At 40.3% G+C, this 21,376-nt stretch overlaps 1 protein-coding gene across 1 annotated transcript in view; it reads right to left on the bottom strand.

The window, feature by feature from the left end:
- Window positions 1-6,512: 6,512 nt before the first annotated feature.
- Window positions 6,513-21,376, bottom strand: part of WT1 (WT1 transcription factor) — a 181,055-nt gene continuing 166,191 nt past the window's right edge. Inside the window, exons 11-12 of the mRNA XM_080594782.1 lie at window positions 13,208-13,268; window positions 6,513-7,560 (exon numbers count right to left, since the gene is read on the bottom strand). The gene's annotated coding sequence lies outside the window, so the exon portion shown is untranslated. The remainder of the gene's footprint in view (window positions 7,561-13,207; window positions 13,269-21,376) is intronic.

Here is a 21,376-nt window from a genome sequence, read left to right as displayed (position 1 = left end):
TTTTTATTATTTTTTGTGCAATGCAAAGTAATTTTAAATTTGTTATGTGCAAAATTATAAGATTAAAAACATTTGTATATTCCATAGCTGCCTGAAAATAAAGTTCTGGGAAATTTGGGTGCTGTCTATTTAACACACCTAGCTGATGAGTCAGAAGAAAGAGACTTCATTTAAGAGGTCTTGCTGTCACTTTTGGCACAGATCTGAAAGAATTAATGTGTAACATTGAGTGACCACAGCCAGCTCCAAGCATTTAAATCTAACCCAAGACTCAGCCCCTAGCTTCTCCATGTCCCGCATCTTGCTCTGCCAGAACCAGGGAAGGAGAGGAGTAGGCACAATACTCCAAGTCCTGCCTCTCACACATGCTAAGGACCAACTCCTTCAGCTGCGTGGCTCAGCCCAACACTGACAGATATTCTGACCTTAACTGGACCGAGTTCACTGAGCACCCTTCTGCCCGCCGATGTCTGTTGTCAGGCTTCGTTCTGCTTTTACCTCTCCCTGGGACATTTAAGAGTTGCAGGGAATTCCCTTCGGCAACAGCTGGGGAGAAGCTCTTCCGCCCAGCACCCAGAGGGAGAGGGGCCAAGTTGGCTGCGTTTCTGAGCTGAAAAAAGAAACAGCCCTCAGAGCAGATGGCAGGCAGCAAAGAATGGTGTTGGAAACGATCTTTCAAGGCAATTCAATCCAAAAATCACAATTCCACACAGCTTTCGAGTAAGCCCCAAGCTATCTGAAAAATCCTTAACATCCTAGCAAAGATAATTCTGATCCCCTGGAAAAAATAAAAAATAAAATAAAAACAAAAGGAAGAAAAAATGGTAAAGATGTAACGTAACTATTTTTGTTAAAAGTAAAGGTACATCAATGCAGATTATTACACAGGTACTACCAGCAGAGATGCAGTAGAGACAAGCACAACACCAGTGTATTTTTTGTCTCTATCTGGATATCAAAAGCAGCAGCCAGCCTGACAATGAGCAATGATATGAAACTCGCAGCAAAAGGAAGAAAAGTGCTAATAATAGACACTAAACTGATTAGTTTCAGGCCATGCTAAACTGTTTTATTCTGAGATTAAATTTAGAGTAGAAATTAATGGTATTCAAAGAACTTATTATCCAATTTTACTCAGTGTGGCTCATGCTGCTGTTATCTGCTAAATATCATCATCATCATCATCAACGTGCCCTCTTGCCCATTCTGCCAATTGAAATCACCCCAAAAGTAGAACATCAAAAAAATTATGTTTTCTTTAAGTTGACCTTTAAAATTGAAGTTCACAATGCCCTGGTAAGAACTTAATATACTCATTTACATAATTTTCTTCTAAATTACAAGTCATGGTTTATCATAACAGAGTAAGCCAGAGGACAAAAGGAAGCTATGTGCTAGCAGCAAAACATTCAAACCCCAATGGGCTAAAAACTTATAACACAGACAGGTTATAAAAGAAATACATATATTTACAAGCATATGTTTAATTTGCTATTGATTTACACATGCTTCCTTTCCCTGGGGGAGGGGGAGCTGCCAATCATCTTCTGTTCTTTCTCAAGATTTTAAAAGACTATCCAAACTAGATGGAAAATAAAAGTTAGTAAGTCTTGAAGAGCTAGGATTGTTCCTAGCTGCCTAGAATAATACGGCAGCACAACTTAATTCTTGAAATAAGAAAGCTTGTTTCCTTCACTTGATGCACAGAAGAACATCTGAACTGGAAGTTGTTGAGTCCACTTCTAGCCCCAGCAGCATCGCAGAAGATTAATATCATTCCAGCAGGAACAGAATGATGACCACTGGATTCAAAGCGTTCTGGCTAGAGGAAAATCTCCCACAACACATGTTAACATCCAGTATCCATCAAATGTATTATTGTTCCTTGACAAATGTGTGGAAATACAGAGTGGGGCCCCAGAATATTCAAAATCTGGAAAGTATCTCCTGCATTAAACAAATCTGAAAAACAATTCTGAAGGGAAAACAAGCTTAAAAACACTCATTGGGTGCAATGGTAGCACTCTGAAGTCATTATGCATGCATTTTGACACATTTTGTATGCCACATGCTAGACTTCCACCGGCTTTTAAACCTGTACTTCTGATGGGAAGCACTTAAAATTCTTAGGCAGAAAATACAGGTCTGCTTTCCTGCCACCTGTAATGCTGATCCATCTCACGTAGAACACCTTTGCACAAAATCTGAATAGAAATGACAGCATGCTTGCTGCGCCTCCCAAAACATTGCATGATGTGCTATGAATAAAGATTTTTTTTCCATATTAGCTAACCCATTATTAAAAGAATGGACACTGCTATTAAACTTTTCACATTTGATTCCTGAAGCAGACAAGGTCCTGCTAGCATACTGTGCACACTTCATAAAACATGCGTACATTCCTTCTTAGCAAGGCCATACACCAGGAGGAGGCCGGTTTGTCGAGCACAGCCAGCAGGGGATGACATGCACACATTTTGTAGTAGCATCTATCACTACTTATTAGTTGCTTGCATCATTTGTGTAGTTATTCTGTTAGATAAAAACCCCACCATAGATACAATCACATCCGAAGTTATTTAAGAAATAAAAGCATCTCATCAGTCTACTACACTAGATCCTTCCTGTGCATTCAGTCTGTCGAACCTCACCCAGAGCTGTAAAGCATGTTTATCAGCCCTCTGAGCACTTCTATGCAAGCTGACCATGTAAAAGCCTCGTTTGCCTTTTTTGGTGACAGCTGTCAATGTACACTACAAATTTCACCAGGAGGTAGTGTTTCACAGGGTGCCCAGGCCTCCTCCTCTCCTGCCACCAGCCAACATAAACACTAGCTGTGTTCACCGGAGAGGGCTGCTCTGTAAATGGCTACTGAAGGCAAGAAGGCATCTCACAGCTTCCACCGTGGACGCAATAGCCCTGCCTCTGGCTCATCTGCCGAGCAGCACACCCAGCTTGCAAAGGTGGGGAAACAAGAAATAGATTTAAAAAGCATCAGGAAACAGTTTGCTGCAGAAAGGAAAAAATATGCTGTAAGAGAGATTGTACTTATCACCTATGGCCTTGCAAAGACAAGCTGTGGCATTCCCTCAAACACAATACTCTCCTCTGCATTCTGCACAGAAAAGGACAGAATTAGTGCAAATACGTCCCTAATCTGTAGCTCAGGCACAAGTAACTCTGCTCATCTTGTGAAACCATATGCAGGCAACCCATCCAAGACTGGGAAGTCTCTCTTACACCCACGTGCACAGAAGGTACAATATTAACTCTGCTTTGGAAAGGCAAACTGAAGAACACGAGGCTCAAGTAAGACTGATGAATTAACCTGAATTATTAGAGGTAGATCATAGGTTTTCACGTCTATTTTTATCATTTATAAAATACAGATATGCAAGGGTCCTCTACAGCCAAGGTATGTTTTGAAAACAAATATTATTCTTGACGCACACATGTAATAAGGCAGCTGTAACTTCAGTTAAAACCCACATACTGCTCCTACCTCCAAACTCGTAAAAGCAAGTGTACATTGCTACAGCTGTAGAGTAGGAGATGCGTATTTTATTAATTTGTGTGTTGCTTGTTATTAAAGCAGGAAGAATAGCTCCATTTGACTGTGAACACCCAGCCCACCACCTGTACCAACCAAAGGTGCTCTGCAGCTCTGTTTTCTCCACAGATTAGGCCAGGAATTGCCATTGCCTTTCACTGGCCTTGCCAGGGCACTGCCCAACCCTCATAGAATTATTAACGTTGGAAAAGGTCTTCAAGATCATCTGGTCCAACCATCACCCTACTACCAATGTCAACCACTAAACCATGTCCCTAAGCACCACGTCCAACCTTGCCTTGAGCACACCACAGGGACAGTGTCTCCACCACTTCCCTGGGCAACCGGATCCAATGCCTGACTACTCTTTCTGAGAAGAAGCGTCTCCTAATTTCCAGTCTAAACCTTCCCCAGCGCAACTTGAGTGCAGCAAACAGGGAAGGAAGATGGATCTTTGAGGATTGTGTCATACGGGCATCAGCGTACATTCGCATCAGCAGCACCGTGGGTTTTTAATTTAAATCATGTACTCCTTTGAGAATTACCATTATCTCCTTTTTTTGCACTCTACCTATTACACAGTTGTACTTAGGGATCTTATTGTGTGTCATAGCTTCTGAAAGCAGCAACCGCTGCCCCCAGCCACCACCAGCCCTTCAACAGGGCCCAGAGTGGGAAGCCAGCACCACGATCATTACAGCTCTCAACGTGCCTTTTCGAAAGGACGAGTTACGCGTTATTTTTTTTTATTTATTTAATGCCTAGTTTCGGCTGTTTCTCATCAAACAGACGTCCCACGGCCTTGCCACTGCGCCTCCAAAATGGCTCCGCCACGAGGCGGAAGCAGGGCGCGGGAAGCCGCCCCGGCCCCGGCCCCGGCCCGCTGGGCCGCACCCAGCGCAGCGCAGCGCCACGGCGCCCCCTGGCGGCGGCCAAGGGCGGGGGAGAGGCGACGGGGCGGGGCGGGTGCCGTCCTCGCTTGATGCCTCCACAATGAGGAGCGATATATTTTAATTTAAACACCATAAACCTATTGAGTGCTTAATTAACTTTAACCGTCTTTAGGGGAATGAAGCCAATTTGAGGGGGTCAAAAGGAGTTGTTTCAATATCAAACAGTTTTACATCGTCAATCCATTCATTCGGCCTACAGCTACTGATTAACACACAAAATTAACATGTTAGTAAAAATTCATATTCAGGTCTCCGGGGAAATTAAGATGCACATGCACAGAGCATGATTAGCACAACTATTGTTTTCCCCCAACAATATAATTTAATGGGTTTTCAGAATTACAGAAAGAGAGACTCGGTGCTGCTTTGAATTGATTATTTACCACAAAGCTTTGAAATATAGAGAAGATGGGCGACAGCCTGAGCCAAGGGCCTGGCGATGGAGAAAAATCAGAGGGGAGCAAGTGTCCCCCTGCCGTGGGGCAGGCACCGGGCCCTTGAGCAGGCTGCAGGCAGGCACCGGGCCCAGGCACCACCGTTGTCCCCAGCAGCCCTCCAGAGCCTTCCCCTCCTCCTCCCTCTGCCGCCTTTCATGTTGCTGTGCTATTTTTCCATTATGTCATTTGTTTTAGTAAGAGAACACGCAGCTCAAAGCTTCTTCCTCTGCCTCAAAAAACTGTACATGTCGATTACTTCTCAGAAATGAGAGGATTAGGAAGGGTGCCAAACTGATGAAGGAAATGTGAATAAAAGAGGTGATACTTTAAAAAAATTTACAACTGGCAGGCCAAGCAGAAATCCCAGCCCCCAGGGCTTGGCTTGAGGAGTACTGAAACACAATCCAAAATCCGCAGTGACCTTGGTGGTTCTTGAATGGGGCCCTTGCGTCCGTGTGGAACACCATGGAGGTGGAGTGCCCATCTCACAGGGCAAATCGGCACTTCCAGGACAGAGGCCTTGGGAAGGCGATCAGGCACTTGGCTACGTGGGGAGGCCAGTCAGAGAGAGCCACCAATGCCTCAAAGTCAACCACAGAGCAGGAAGGGAGAATACCAAGCGTCTGATTTCTTGTATCATTAAACTAGTGTCAGGCCTTGTTCATGTGTCTTGTTCAGTGGGTAAAAAGCAAACAAACACAGTCATATAGGGTTCAGTTCAACCATTTTGAGTAAAAAAAAAAAAAAAAGAAAAAAAAAGAAAGAAACCCAACTTTCTCCCTCGTGGCCAAGAAGGCCAACGGCAGCCTGACTTTTATCAGGAATAGTATAGCCAGCAGGCCAGGGAGGTGATCGTCCCCCCCTTACTCTGCTCTGGTGAGGCCAAACCTCAAGTACTGTTTTCAGCTTTGGGCCCCTCAGTACAAGGCGGCCCTGGAGTGTGTCCAGAGAAGGTCTACAAAGCTGGTGAAGGGCCTGGAACACAAGTCATCTGAGGAATGGCTAAGGGAAGTGGGATTGTTTAGTCTGGCAAAGAGAAGGTTCAGGGGAGACCCTATTGCTCTCTACAACTACCTGAAAGGAAAGTGTAGGGAGGTGGGGGTCAGCCTCTTCTCACAGATAACTAGCAATAGGACAAGAGGGAATGGCCTCAAGTTGTGCCAGGGAAGCTTTAGGTTAGAAATTAGGAGACATTTCTTCTCAGAAAGAGTAGTCAGGGATTGGAAGGGGTTGCCCAGGGAAGTGGTGGCATCACTGTCCCTGGGGCTGTTCAGTGAAAGGTTGGATGTGGTGCTTAGGGACACGGTTTAGTAGGTGACATTGGTAGTAGGGTGATGGCTGAACCAGATGATCTTGAAGATCTTTTCCAACCTTAACAATTCTATGATTCTAAATGATCAAACTAATCACAGAATCAATAAAGGCCTCATAACTCGCAAGTGTTTCCCTGGCTTTCTAGGTTTAATTGTTTTTTGATGATAAAATGAGAGAAACATGGAATTTTTGTCATAAATGCAGGTGACCACGCATGCAGATGGTTAGAAATCTAGCTACTCCATGCATCTGCTATACTTGAGATAGCAAACGCAAGGTCCCACAGAGCAAGTCTCAGATCTGCAGAGCACCCATCGATACCAACAACATCCACAGTCATGGGGAGAGTCTGGAGCAGGAACTGGTGATCTTTCATGAGACAGCCAGGATGAAACAGGTCCACAGAGAGACTGTACAGTCTCCATCCTTGCTAGTTTTTCAAAACTGAATTGCACAAATCCTTGTGCAACCAGATGCAACTTTTGAGTTAGCTCAGCCTTCAGCAAGAGGTTGGACTAGATGACTTCTGGCAAACCCTTCCCACCTCTGTTATTTAAATGAAGCGTTGCAGTAGAGTGCCTGCTGATGCTGAGAAGTCAGAAGCCATACCTCACACAGCACCAAGATGTTGTGGACCAACAGCACCTAACCATAGCAAAGAGAGCAGGGCTTGGACCATAGCTTGTAGTGAGTCTGGAATTCAGCAAAAGGCAAGAGCACCGTTCTCCACAAAACGCACCCAAAAATAACATATTAAAATGCTGTCCTGTTACATAATCCACAAAGACAACTTAAATTCAGGACTTAATGATCCAGGAATCTCTAAATCCATATACAAAGTCTAGGCTCACAGTTCTGCTTCCACAGTTTAGCATCTAGGTGTGCAGTTCCAAGTGCCTAGGCATCTTTATATTGATCTCAATTAAACACCTAACTTAATTATTAATGGTAACAGCAGTTATTAATTTAGATTTAAATGTCCATTTTTGGAACAAGACACAAGGAAAACAATAGATGACTTGCACATGATCTCCATTCTATATCTGACATTTGATGTTTTCTACAATGAAAATTTTAAAGACCAAAGAATTGGAAAGGCATCTGGAGTCTAGATCAGAAAACAGCATTAAGGTGAAAAACTGGGGTTGGGGGGAGCAGAAGGGGATAGGGGAAAATGGTTGAATATCTCATGACAAAGCAGGTTAGGGAAATAATATTTATCACCAGATGGTTTGCCCAATAACTATGATGAAGCATGTAAACATGGTAGTATCTTGGAGTCCGCCGTCACTCAAACACTGCGGAACTGCAAAAAAATAAGCACAATTCAGCAACGATTATAGTTGAAGAATATTGTAGAACATGGTATCATGTTATAGTAAATCTTAATAATATTTTAAGGAAGGGAAGTGATTTCTTTATTGCAAAGACAAGTCAAATAGCTCATAATGGGAAAAGTTTGGAAACTTAAAAAATAACTCCAAAGAAGTGCAAATATATTTAAAGTGGGGGTGGGGTTAAAAATGATTCTGAAATGTGGGAAAGCAAGATAAGTCAGGATTGCGATGTTACAGAGCAAGAAGAACGATCTGTGGAACAGACAGGTAAAGAAACAAGGAGGTTAACTAACTCTCAGAAGACTTCTCATTACTTAATCTGTTTAACCAGCAATACATAAAAGAGACAAGAAGCATTAGCAGGCTACAGAGAAGCAAAACATTGCATTTAGCTGGATTCAGCACAAAAAGAATATTGCTGTTTCAGATACTGAAGGCACAGCATGCCAGAGAACCTATTCAAATTCAGAAGAATATCCCATAAACAGAGACAGCTAAGAAAAGAGCTGGTTGTTTTCAGTGATTTTGCTCTCAACATTAGGACCAGACAAGGATGACGGTTTTCTAAGAGAAGCAGATATTGCAGCTATTAAAATCAATTTTACTGTTAGAATAAAGTCATATATTTAAGAGCAGCAGCAAAAGCCAAAGGATGATCATACTTAAAATCAGCTTAAAAGACAGGTGTTATGGATGGACTTGGAAATTGTGCATCACAGCCCATTTCACTGGATCTGAGTCTATGAGAGAGATCTGGATGTGTTCTGTCAACTGAGCAGGGCAAAACAGCAGAGAGACAGAGGAGCTCAAAGTCTGGCTGTGGCGGAGTCTTCTTTTCATCAGTATCAAGCAGAGTAGTTACACTCACATCAGCTCTTCTCCCAGTGCAGTGGGAGACAAAACAAGTACAGTGTCTGTAAAGATGAGTGAAAGCCTCCTGTCCTACATGTAGGAATTGTCAAAACCGCCTAAACACACGTGGTTATCATTTAGGCAGCACTGAAAAGTCATTTGATAGAAATGTCTTCTAAGGATCTACTAATGAAATCATCCAAGTTGTCTGTAAATGTGTCAGGATGGGTGTTGAGAATGGGAAGGGTGAAGATGCTGTCAAAACTGGAGGAGAACCAGCCAGGTGACAGCACCCAGGGAAGGGCTGAATGCCAGGTAAGGCTCAGCAAATGTGCAGGAAGAGGTGTCAACATGGAAGGAAACTAAATGCTGCCTCCAGACTGATAGGTGTTTTATTTTTAAATACTTGAAAAAGGTGGGCCCAGACATTGTATAGATGGTAGAAGTCTCTAGTCTCACAAAACAGTGCAGCTTTGGAAAAAGAAGAGGAAATTCCAATGGACAATTTCAGAAACACAACAGCATTCAAATCTCAAGAAAACCAGGGCCACAACATCCATTAGAGTAAACTGCTATCATTGCCTATAACACTGGATTCTAAGTCTGAAAATCAGTTTCCATGGCTCATGCTCAGGGAATCCAAATGTGGATGACATTCTCCCACCCTAAAAGCACTGTAAATGAAAAGCAGCAGTACAACAAAGAGGCTCTCCAGGAAAGCAAGAAATAAAAATAACACTATTATATTATTTTTTTAAGCTTTGCTGCAAATCAAAAGATCCCATAACATTTTATAGATGGAGATATATTTTTCATGGAAAGAAATTAGCAAAAATAGGACTATATATAAGCAAAATTCTTTAAGTAACAGGAGATAGACAAACAGCAGGATAATTTTCCACTGGCCTCTCAGAATCCATGACCCAAAATACCAAAGGAGAAATTAGAATGCAACAGTGCAAGACACATAAGTCTCTATACACAGGCCCTTCTTGTTTATCTTCTGTATTAAAGACTACCACTGAACCGAAACTAAGTTAAAAAAGGAACAAATGCTTCAAACTATCCTGCTAGAAAACAACATCCACATTTATAGCAAACAACAAATTCCCTATCACAGAAGCAAAAACTTCAGTTTTCATCATAAATCAAGCAACAGATGTGTACTGAGATGTATCACTCATGAAGTCTTCAGTATCACTGGCAGAGCAAGCTGAGGGAGTATATGAACCACCATGCCTCACTGAAGAATTTCAGCAAAAGACATCCATCCTAACATAAGACTACTTCCTATCAAAAAAAAAAAAACAACACAAATGATAAATAATGATAAAATTACCTCAGCAACTATCTAGTTAAGCCACATAATTATATTTTACCTCCATAATTTGCTTATCAAAACAAAACAAACTATACGTAGTTGATTTACAGGCAAATTCCAAAATGTATGGTTTCTATCTAAGAATAAGTGAGTAGGTATATTTTTCAAAAGCATAAATTATCTGGTCTCTAACACAGAATGAGCAACACAACCAGTAAGTGAATTTTGTGAATTCTGTGCATGTATCATCAAGCTCCTAGTATGATTAGGAGTACTCCAAAGCACTCCAAATTACATATACACCAATATATGGAATGTATGTGAACTTGGGAATGTAACTCTGCAAGTATACAAAAAGTTACAAAACATCTTTTGCTAGATGATAAAAATAGATAAATTATTTCAGCTTACACTTCTGGCAATTATTTAGCTTAAAAAAAAAAATAGAGAAACTAAGAAGTACCTTCACAACTTGCAACAGTAATGCAAATTCAACTTGAAGTGCATAAAGACACTTGACAGCTACAAACTACGTGCATGTTTTCCACTGAAACAGCACAGGCACTTACCAGTGGAGCATGTTTACATCCTATAGAGGTTTACAATAGCCTATTCCAGCTGGCTATGCTGCTTTGGAGTTGCAAAAAGAGCACTCCTTTATTTCACGTACATGATGAAAATAGTACTTGATGTACTGACATTTTTCTGTGAACTTTTTGTATAGCACAAGTGATAGTCTGAACTCCATTTAAAAACAGAAGAGCAAAAGCTTTTCCTATTATGTTCTTTTCAAGCAGAAAAAGTGAAGAGTTATGGCAAGTTCATGCCACTTCTAAGATGTTTAACACAAGTATCATAATTGTCACTTAATGGGTCAGGAAACAAAGACAGACTTGTCTCAGTGGTGTTGTCTGTTCTCTATAGATCACACTTATTTTCCTTTCATATTTAGGAAATGTAATTATGTCTAATTCAAATTACAAGAGAGAATAATTACACAAAGCCTTTTTTTTTCTCCCCTTTATAGTTAATCCTCTGAATATTTTATTTGCCAAGACATACAATTTTCCAAAAAGAAAACATTAACTTATGTGGCCTGTATGGAATTTATTTAATTATATGATATTCCAATAGGCTGCCCAGCAATTTATTATGTTAATTAGTTAGATTATGTGTGAAACATTTTACAATGAGTCTTTCCCTTTACATTTTTTTTTTTTTAAATCCTTCTAATGAATCATTTTTGGTGGTTGTAAGAAATAACTGGGCTTTGCAGTTTGAGCAAAACATAATTTATATCAACTTTGACTTACTGAAGCTTTTGAGAACCTTAAATTGTGCATTTTGTGATACTACAATCTACTTACTACAATGAAACACTGTAATTGGATAGTATTGTGTATTTGATATCAGAATTGAATACTATATTTGTGAGTAATGCTATATTTTTGGTTACAATTAAAAAGGGAGGGGAAAAATGGAAAAGACCTCCAATAGTTCTCCAACTAGGAGGCAGAAGAGAATTAAAAGAAAGCACCTAACAATCAGCATGTGCAATTCTATCTAGGAAATGGGCCAAAAACCTAAATCAACATGGATTTTTGCAAGACAGCAAGTTATTGTTTGCTTTCTACAAGCCGATGCTACTGTGTGGTCAGAGAAACAGAACACTGAACTTAAAATCTCTTCCATGATGTCTTCTACAGAATGTTTTGCAACAGTCCTGGAGTATTATTTCAGTCTAAACTTTATCTTTTTTTTTTTTCCCTTACTAAAATGAGAAATCCATTGTATTTCTTTGCCTGAGTTTTCAATAGCAGGGGTCAGCACCTTTCAGCAGATCCCACAGCCTTCCAAGCCAGATTTCCAGGACCATGCTGGGACTCCTGGCACGTTCTGCATTTAGCTGGGAATCCATGCTTGCATCTTCAGCCTCCCAATACACCCTGTGTATTTGGAGGTGGGGGAAGGAAGTATTGTCAGAACATCCTTTTCAGCTGTAGATGCGAGGCTTCCAGAAGTACCCACCCACTGCTACATTCGTATTACTGAATTCAGCCAAAAGAAGTCAACTTCATATACACGGGGCTTGTTGGTTAGGTTCTGCTTCTTCTCATACCCATACTGTAAACTAAAAATAGAATCTTTTCTCACCACCATTTTCAGCCCAATGCTGCACTGTGTAACACAGAACAACACTGTACCACCAGCACACAGAACAAAGCACTGGTGAACTGGGATGTCTACACATGCATACCCGAGGAGAAATCTGAAATTGCACTCATCCAACACAAACTCACTTTAACAAAAACTTCATTGTCAGGAGAAACTCCCTCTCAAACAGTAACAAGAAAAATCCAGACCTAGAGGTCCCTCTTTTGCAAACACTAAAGCTGTCATTGTTTGTAGGTGGTAGAGGACAGAAATAAAGTTCAGAAAGACAGTTTATCCCTGCTGCTCAATGGCAAGGGCAACCATTGCTTAACAAAAAAAGTTCACTAAGAAATTCATGTTGAACCAGCCTCTCTCATTAGATACTAAAGGGTTTTGCCTACGTGTCATCTGAAAATATATTAACACTACAGAATCACTGATGTTGGCCTAAATGTCATGTTTAAGTCAGTTTCCAATTATTATCTTACCATTTATATTCATTTTCCCTTAATGGGAGCACTGTTAGAGCACTATAAAAAATTCTGCTGTGGTCACATACGTCTCCAAGACTTGACAGGTCAGCCAACCACAGAAATACTATAAATATTTCAGATAACCTTTTTTTTTTTTTGACCAACAGATGCTGATGTGATAAAATAATAGAAGTAGGCAGAGGAGAAGGTGGCAGTATATTCCAAGTGAATTAAGTTGGTGTTGATTTCCTCCAACTGTGATATTCAGGTCACATTCACATACAGGTTATATTTCTAAAATGTTTCTATACATTGTGTTACATTTTCTGACTTGACTGATTTAACAAATGGAGAGTTCAAGACTACATTATTGCTCATTTCTGAAAGAAGGATAGAAATATTGCTACATGAAGTAAACAATCCACCTAGTAACGGGCATAGCGGCTCACGCAAATGCCATGAATTTTGTCTGCACTGAAGATTTTACCAGCATCAGGTCTACAAACCTAACCCTAAATCATTAAAGATTATAAAAAAAAAGTGGACATGATAAATTGCAGATACGTTTCATAAGGCATAAGCAAAATCCAAACCTAATTTCCCTCCAGGTCTGCAAGCAACTGAGTCCTTAATACTGCGTTTTGTATGTCTTCATTCAATGCTGAAAAGCAAATCTTATTGAAGCTGGTCATTTAGATGTTTTCTTGTGTTATGAAATGCAGCAAGCATCAAACATAAAAAAAAAAATCTCAACATAGATCATTAAACATATTTACATTCTACCTTTCATTTTAATAAAATGACTCAAATGCTTACTTGGTCCTGAAAGACTGCACAGTGAAGGAACTCTTCAGAGCAGGTTCCTTCAGCAGGATACCTGTGAACAAAAATACCAAATAAGTTTGCTAGACTAAGAACGTATGTGTTAGTCCAGTCCTATTTTTTTTTCAAATTGCAATTGAGCAGAATAAACATCCTAAGTATTACTGTGTAACAAGAAGGAATGGTATTTCACTGTCCCTTGGATCTCCAGGACTAAGAGCTTTGCTCTCAGTGCAAGTTCTTAGAATATCATTTTAAGGCTTACTGCCAGGAAACCCGTAAGTGCCTTATCTTGCTCTTTACAGAGGAATTAAATAGGACTAATACCTTCACGACAAAGTTTATATGAATAGTTCAAGAACACCTGCCTTATGGCCCCCAGGTGGTTTTTTTTGCACTGGTGACCACATGCAGGTCATACAAACCATACTCAGTTCCCATTGCTAAGCATCACGGCTTGTCTCGGCACTACCCAGTGACCCAACAGCCAGCCAGTCTCTGTGGCTCGTGTACCATCAACATGGTATGCGCTGTCAGAGCGGGGATTACAGTCTGCCATGCTGCAAAACGCAGGAGTTGAAACATGTGGGATCAGGCTCTGGACCTGTCCTTTTGGGGTGGTTGCTGCATGCTGCCCTAACGACCACTCCGTCCTGAGCTGCAGCACAGGGTTCCTCAGCCCTTAACTCTGAGCTTCTCAGCACCACGGTAGCTTTAAATTAAATGACTAGTGATGAACAAATATTCTTTCCACGTGTATTGTACACTTCAACACACCACTGACAGTTTTAAAAACTCATGCATTAAAATCATTGTCTAGCTATGTATTTAAAACAATTAAGTCATCATTAATTCGGTAAACGCCATAATAGACTCCTGGAAATTACAAAAGAATCCTTTCCCACGACATACATCGATATGATATTTGTCTAACTAGGTGATCTGCTTATTATGCACCAATTTAATGCTTTCTTAAAATATGTGGCAACAAAAAGCACAAAGGAACAAAGTTACCCCGCTTAATTATTTGACAGCATCAGTTTCAGATTTTCTGACATGCCAAGCTAACTAAGAATACGTCAGTGCTACCACAGGACCTCCCAGTTCACTCAGCACCAAAGGGTTAATCCCCCACATTTAATATCCTACCTCAAACAAGAATAATTGTAGCAAGAAGCAAGCTCTTATGGTAGCCTTAGTTAGACCATGCTAGTTCTTCAGAACACAACAGTAAAAAAGCCATGCAAATGGAGATGAATGGAGCACAAGCCACCGAGGTAATTAAAAATGTATTTTCCATCTCCTAGTAATTGAATTGTGTACAAGCTGCAAGTTAATGAGGTCATCTACCCTCAAGCACTGACAGGAAAGCAGGAATAATTATCTTTCAATTTTTTCTTATGTAGCAATTAATTTTAACCATTCGCCTACACCCCACTCCCACTTCCCTCATTCCAGTCAGTCAAAGTCACAGCTAAGCCGAATTGACAAGCAATTGATATGGTAGCGGCACGGAGCCGCCGAGGCGGGTAAGGTAATCAAGGGGCTGCAGCTGTTGAGGGCTAAGCGCTTCCAGGTGAATGTCACCTGAGATTTTGCATTCTGCCACTCGGAGGACTTGGGACACACAGTAGTGCCTGACAGCACATCTGGTGCCAGGTGGGCAGGGAGGGGACGGGGCTGGTTTGGGAAGGGAACAGAAGGATGGACAAGGATTGATGAATGGACAAGACTTGAAACAAAATCCCCTCCCCCCCCCCCCTTTTTTTTTTAGGACTCATCTACTATCATTGAGTATTGCATACTACATTTTGGAGCTGTGTAGAAAAAACACTGTCATGTCTTGGCTTTTAATACAAAGACACAAACACCAATTAGACTCAAATCCTTATGATGCCTCCTGTAACCATCCAACACGGACTTTCAGCAGCTCTCCACTTAAAAGGAACTAAATGCATGCCAAAACAAATCCATGAGGGAGTGGGCCGCAGAGAGCAGTTTGGCACTTTGACCTGCGGACAGAGGCCTCATGAGCTCTCTGCAGATGCCCACATTTGTAATTGGGCTGGCAATCTCAGCAGCTCTTCCTTTGACCTGCACCATCTTTCAGCAGCTAAAATGAGCCGTTCTGTTCACAAAAAAAAGCAAACGCCTCGGGTCTTTTAACAGGGACAACACTGGCAATGCAACAACTGTATTTAACTCAAGCATTTCATTCAAACGGTTGAGATCAAAGGCAGGAGGCCCAAGTGTCTGGTTATTAATACTGCTCCTACATTTCCTCCCCCAGTTAAGATTACAAATGTCGCCAGCACATTGCATAAGAAAGGGTGCACACTGCTGGACTTAAAGATGGCCATGTGAGCCATACCACAGTGACAACTCATCCCTGTATGTCATACTCCCACGTGCTGTCAGATGTATTTCTTCTCCAATTTTTAATTATTATTTTTGGCTTGCATTTTTATGAAGACCTTTCCCAACAGCAAGAATTCTGATTCAGATGCTCTTAAATTCATGAGTTATGACAATAATTGTGCCTTACTCACCTGGCTGGGCAGACTAGCAAAGTCCCATCAAGTAAAGCTCTGTCACTTTTGCAAGATGTGCTAAAAATTCTTATATGCAAAACTATAACTGCAGACAAACAGCGTAAAAATGATAAAAATTATTTTGCAGTGTGAAATTATTCAGTGGTGGTGTAAACAAAAAAAAACAACTCAGTCCACTGCCTTGGACTTCAAGTCCACAGCCCAGCTGCCGCCTTCTTCCACTTTTACTAGCCAATTCAAGGTTGTTTTTGAAGTTGATTCTACTTGTTACAGAAGTGTCCAACAAATTGTTTCCTTTTAGACGAGCAGAATTTTCAAAGGAAAACTTGGTAGAAAAGGTAACGGAAGTTAATCCTTTGTGCTTTCCTTCATTAGGAACAAAGATAGTGATTATCATGTAGGCAAAAGTTAGACAACACCTGGAAGAGCAGTACCCATAAAGGTCACCTCAGCTTCAGTATAAAATTAGCATCAGGAATGAAATCAAAGGCAAGCAAATGCCAACATGCAGAGACTGGAGGGAAGAGGAGTCGTCGCTTCCTTTTGAGCACACAAAGAACATAACAACATGTGACAGTGCAGTAATATAGTAATAGCAATAATTTCTATATACTTATCACCTAACTTTCTATGTAATTTGCAATTGTCTTCTAGTTTTCTTCCCACTGATGGGAGAAAACACCACAATCTAAAAGCTGTTGGCAAAGGCAAACTCTTATCACACTTGAACTTGTTATCCACCTCCCGTGGATATTTAGAAGTTTGTCTCACCCAGAACAAACATCAATTGTTGCTTTAGCAGGAAACTTCAACAATCTTGATTTCTCATGTCATAGGAAGGTGTCTCATGCACACCTGTAGCATATGCACAGAACAATACCTTCACAAAGATCAGCAAATGGAGTTTTTACCAAAAAAGCACATTTTGGTCTCGCTGCCTGCCCCTCCATCTCCCCATCCCCAGTTTAACAAATTGCAGCTGGGTGCAAACCTGGGGCAGTTGCTAACACTGGTGACAAGTCCAGATGAAAGGAAGTCAGTGAGAGTATTACAGAGAAAAAGCACGTCCATAAAGCTACTGTTCATTGCTCATAATTAAATTCATTTGAAAACTCTACACACACGGACATGATGGAAAGACATGAATTGTATTACAAAGACAAAGTCATTCTCAGCGGTGAGTTAAATGTTGTCAGTCAATCCTAACCATTTCACAGCCAGCTTTCTCTCTGTAATGGCAGATTAAACTTGGCAGACTTGATGGGGCATAATAAACTTCATGTAGTTCCCACTCCTCCTCTTTTTTGCAGAGCTGAGGCATGCTCTTCCTTTTAGGTTTACTCCAGAAAGCCCAGATAAAACAAGGAGATCAGTTTCCACGTCCTCAGGAGGCTCTTTTGCTCTCATTAGAAGGGAAAGTTCAAATACACATGCATAAACTGAGGAAGCTACTTCAGCAACTCTCCTGCCTCTGAAGAACACGAGGACAGAGGAAAGAAGCACTTACTCAAACAGTGCCAGTAGTCATACAGCAGGGACAGGGCTCATATAAACAGTTCACATTACACAGCTTTTTCTCTTCTGAACACACAAAATGTGCTGCTGGCTCAGAAAAATCCTGGGCATCATCCTGCTTCTCACAGAAAGACAAAGAGACGATGTTTCATAAGAGTAGGCAGCATTAATCACTTTCTGTGGTTTGTTTTCTTTACCATCTCCCAGCATCCAAAACTGTCATCTTAGGCATATTTTTAGTGAATATCCCTGCTTAAACCCTTCATGGACAACAGGTCTATAAATAGTTGCTGAAGTTGTCTACTCCCTCTTTGAACCTGCAGATATATCTCTATATCTCTACAGCATTTTGTAGCAATTGCTTTTAGTTTTACTACCCACTGCATAAATACTCTCTCCGCTTGCTTGTCTTCAGGGTTTTGTTTGTTTTTAGAAGTTCTCATATTATTCCAACAAAGCATCCCTTTCCCCAATCTGGTGCTGTCACAAGTTGATCCCAGCAGTAGATACTGGTTAGTGAGAAAGATGGGAAGTTCAGTATAAATCACAGGGAGTTTTGAGAAGAGAAAAGGAATAATTCTTGCCAAGGTGTAAACACCTTGTCCTACTTGTAAGAATGTTTATACTGAAATTAAAGAGGATACCGTTTCCTTACTTCCTTACTGGGATTTTAAATATCCCAGGTTTACCACCTGGCATAGAGGAGCTAACTTGAGTTATTTAATATATTTCAAGTTGCATGGAAATGACATGACAAAAAAAAAATACTGCAAGTGTGCAGAGCAGCTTCTAGTGAACGGCAGGTAACTTGTGATTGGGCCAAAATTGACAGGTTTGTTTGAATATTAAGCTCTGTCAAATTTTCTTCTAGATACTAATATCAGATATATTATTTGTATAAGATATTTACACACTATTGTCTCTCCACATTAAAACATTTGGGGTGGACTTCTCGTAACTATAAATCATAATATTTGTGCAAATTCTTTTGCTCACATCCTGTAAATCTTGGTCTTCAGATTTTTCAGATTTGGATAATCTCCTTTTCTTCTACCACTCCTGAAATGTAAGCCTAGCCCCAGAATCATCACTCTTTAGCCCCACAAACTTGCACCATACCTGGGCTAACTGCGGTACGTGTCACACACACAGAACTCTGTGACAGTAAGTATGTGACCCTGCTACTAAAAAGCCTCTGTGATCAGAAATCATGCAGCAAACGTGACTCAAAAAAAAAAAAAAACACACCAAAATACCCCCCCCAAAAAAGTTAAACACTTTCTCTCCAAAAAAATCAGAAAGACAAGATTTAAATACTGTTCTGAAATAAACCACAGCCAGAATACAAAGCAACAAACTACATAAAAAGCCCAAGTCTAGAAAAGCAGACAGAGAAACGTGTAATTGTTTTGCTCTGCAATGAAAAGCCTCTAGCACACAAATTAAATAGAAATCTCTGCTTGGATGCTGAAGCATAAAGGAACTTGTGTTCCCACTACACTACAAGCAAGACACATTGTCACAGACGCACAGGAACAATTACAACTTGATATAATTTTGTTTAAATACAACCTATTCTTTTCAATAATGATCTTGCAGGAGAGCTCATATGATTTAAACCTATACAAAGTCTGAAGGTATAAACACAAGCCATCCTAAACACCACCATTAGACAAATCAAAACTTCAGATCTGTGCTTAAATGTGGTAACCAACGCGTCAGCTCGGAAGGCAGAACTTTTCTCACATCTATCCCAGATGTGAGTGCACACATGTGAGTCTCACATCTATCCCAGATGTTAAGTGCAGTTTTGGTATAGCTTAAGTTTTACAATGTAAACTGGGACCATTGCAACATCCCAGTCTGTTTGCCTTACTGCATTCCTTACTGGATATTCTTTGTATTACTGGGAAAACACTAAACGAAGCAACTGGGCAGAACCTATTCCGTCTCTGACTTTCTGTTGAGGTAGCAGCTAAAAGCCCCAGCCCTGCATAAAGATGTACATCCCTGAGCTGTACCAATCTGCAAAAGTAGATGGTCCCACTCCAGAGGCACATCCAGTCCAGATTTAACAATCCAGCTCCGAGTTCTCCATTTGTGATATATAGTTTCTGACATAACTGATGCTAACAATTTTTAATTTGAGCCAGATCAAATCCTGCACACACTTTTTCCTGTGAAGAGTACTAAAGAGATCAATACTAATTACCTGCTGGAGAGATGCATCTCCTAGAAGCTCTTACAGAACAGAACTCCTCTACCTCCCACCCCCCACCCCAATAGCTTATTACATAAACATATGCACTAATGAAAGATTTTAAGCTGCACCATTAAATACTTCTGTTTTTCTAAAAAATCTCATCTACCCAGCTGCTGCTTATCAGTCATCCATTTAATTATTGTACTCTGTTGCCTTGATCTGGCTTTGCCACACTGTGATAAATCGTGCACAGGTGTACTGCACACGCTGTTCCAGGCACAGCTCTCCCCACACCCCACCCTCCTCCAGAGGCTCAGACAGGGCATCTACATTAAATAGACTGTTGCACAAAATTTCACACAAATAAGGACAGGCGTTTTGTTTTGTTAAAAAGCTTGAGATCTTAAAAGGCCTCTGATCACTCTCACACAGTAGTATGTCGATATTCAGTGGGTGCCCAATAAAAGTTTCGAGATCCCACATGGCAATTTACATTCTCTGTAATCAGTGCTTTCCACCCCCCTGCCCCCCCCCCCCAAAAAAAGTATCTTTTAAGGGTATTGCCATTCACTATCTGGCTCAATTTTAATTTCTCATTTCCTCCCTCCTAGTTATGTAAAAATTAAAGAATATGCAGAAGTCAATATAGAAAAAAAAAGAAGATTTTCAATAAGCGTTCAGGTAAAAAAATTATGAAAAAACCATGAATTTCTTCTTAAAGCAATTGGGGAAAACTCCACTTTCTCCAGACACCAAGACTGAAATCCTGCACATTAGTTCCAGCTAAGTCAATTTTCTTAAATTGAAAATCCTGATGTAACAGTTTCATCACTTTTTGTGAAGTGCCATTGTTTCTAACTATCCTCAGATTTGAATGCAAATCATCTGTGTCCAGCTATAACAGGCTTAAAATTCCTTCAAAGATGCTACACAAGCTGAATTCTGCATCACTGTCCCTTGGCACCAACCCTAAGTTGATTTATTTAATCTTTCCGTTTTACTGTTTTCATTGAAAACGTTATTCCTCCCAAAATGGCACAATAAGCAAAATACTTTACTCTTTTTTCCTAGGTGTTGTCTCAAAAAAGAAAAATTATTTTCGTAGGTATTCTGTAACTATATAATAGAAACTGAGTTGAAATGCTAGTACTAGAGATGAGCTATATTGTCTGGTGATGCATATTACACTTTTCAATTCTGATCAATAGAAATATATTTCATGCTTTTGTTCTGAAAACACTCAAATAGGATATCTAGTAATACAACATTTAACTTCAAAATTCTAGAATCTTCTTTCCTTTTAAAGAAACATTTCCACGTGATATTTACAGTATTCGGATGATTTGCTGCTTTTCCAAAACACCATTCCATTGCATGACTATTAAAAGGTAAACCCTGAACAACACATAGCGTATGTTAAATTTTATTTACCTATTTTACAGAGTGAGCTCCAGAAAAGAAGATACACGACTCAGTGAAACATTACACTGGTCAGCACTGCCACGTGATATGTTGTACTATCGACAAATGACATAAGATGACTGAAAGAAGAAGAAAAAACTTGAAGTTAGCATCTTCCTTTACAGTACATCATATTCCAGGCAATAAAGATCACATGAAACAATCTGAAGACCGATTTAGAAAACCACGCAGTGATTTCAACACCCAGTCTGTATCTCTGCAGGAGCAAACTTCAGCAAAGCAGCACTGCCCAGTAGCACATTATAAAATTAGCCAAATAAAGACAGACTGCAGGATCGAAGCAGTGAGATATCCCTGCTTTTCTTCTGTTTCCTAGGATACTCTCTATACCTAGGTTTCGTTCATGTCCATGTTTTAAAATAGTCATTTGACATTTACACCTGAATTAATTCTAGCTATAAATACCCCTTG

The sequence above is a fragment of the Anser brachyrhynchus genome (assembly GCF_964034855.1).
Source record: "Anser brachyrhynchus genome assembly, chromosome: 5".
In the NCBI taxonomy this organism is placed as follows: domain Eukaryota; kingdom Metazoa; phylum Chordata; class Aves; order Anseriformes; family Anatidae; genus Anser; species Anser brachyrhynchus.
This window is presented reverse-complemented; position numbering and strand designations above follow the sequence as displayed.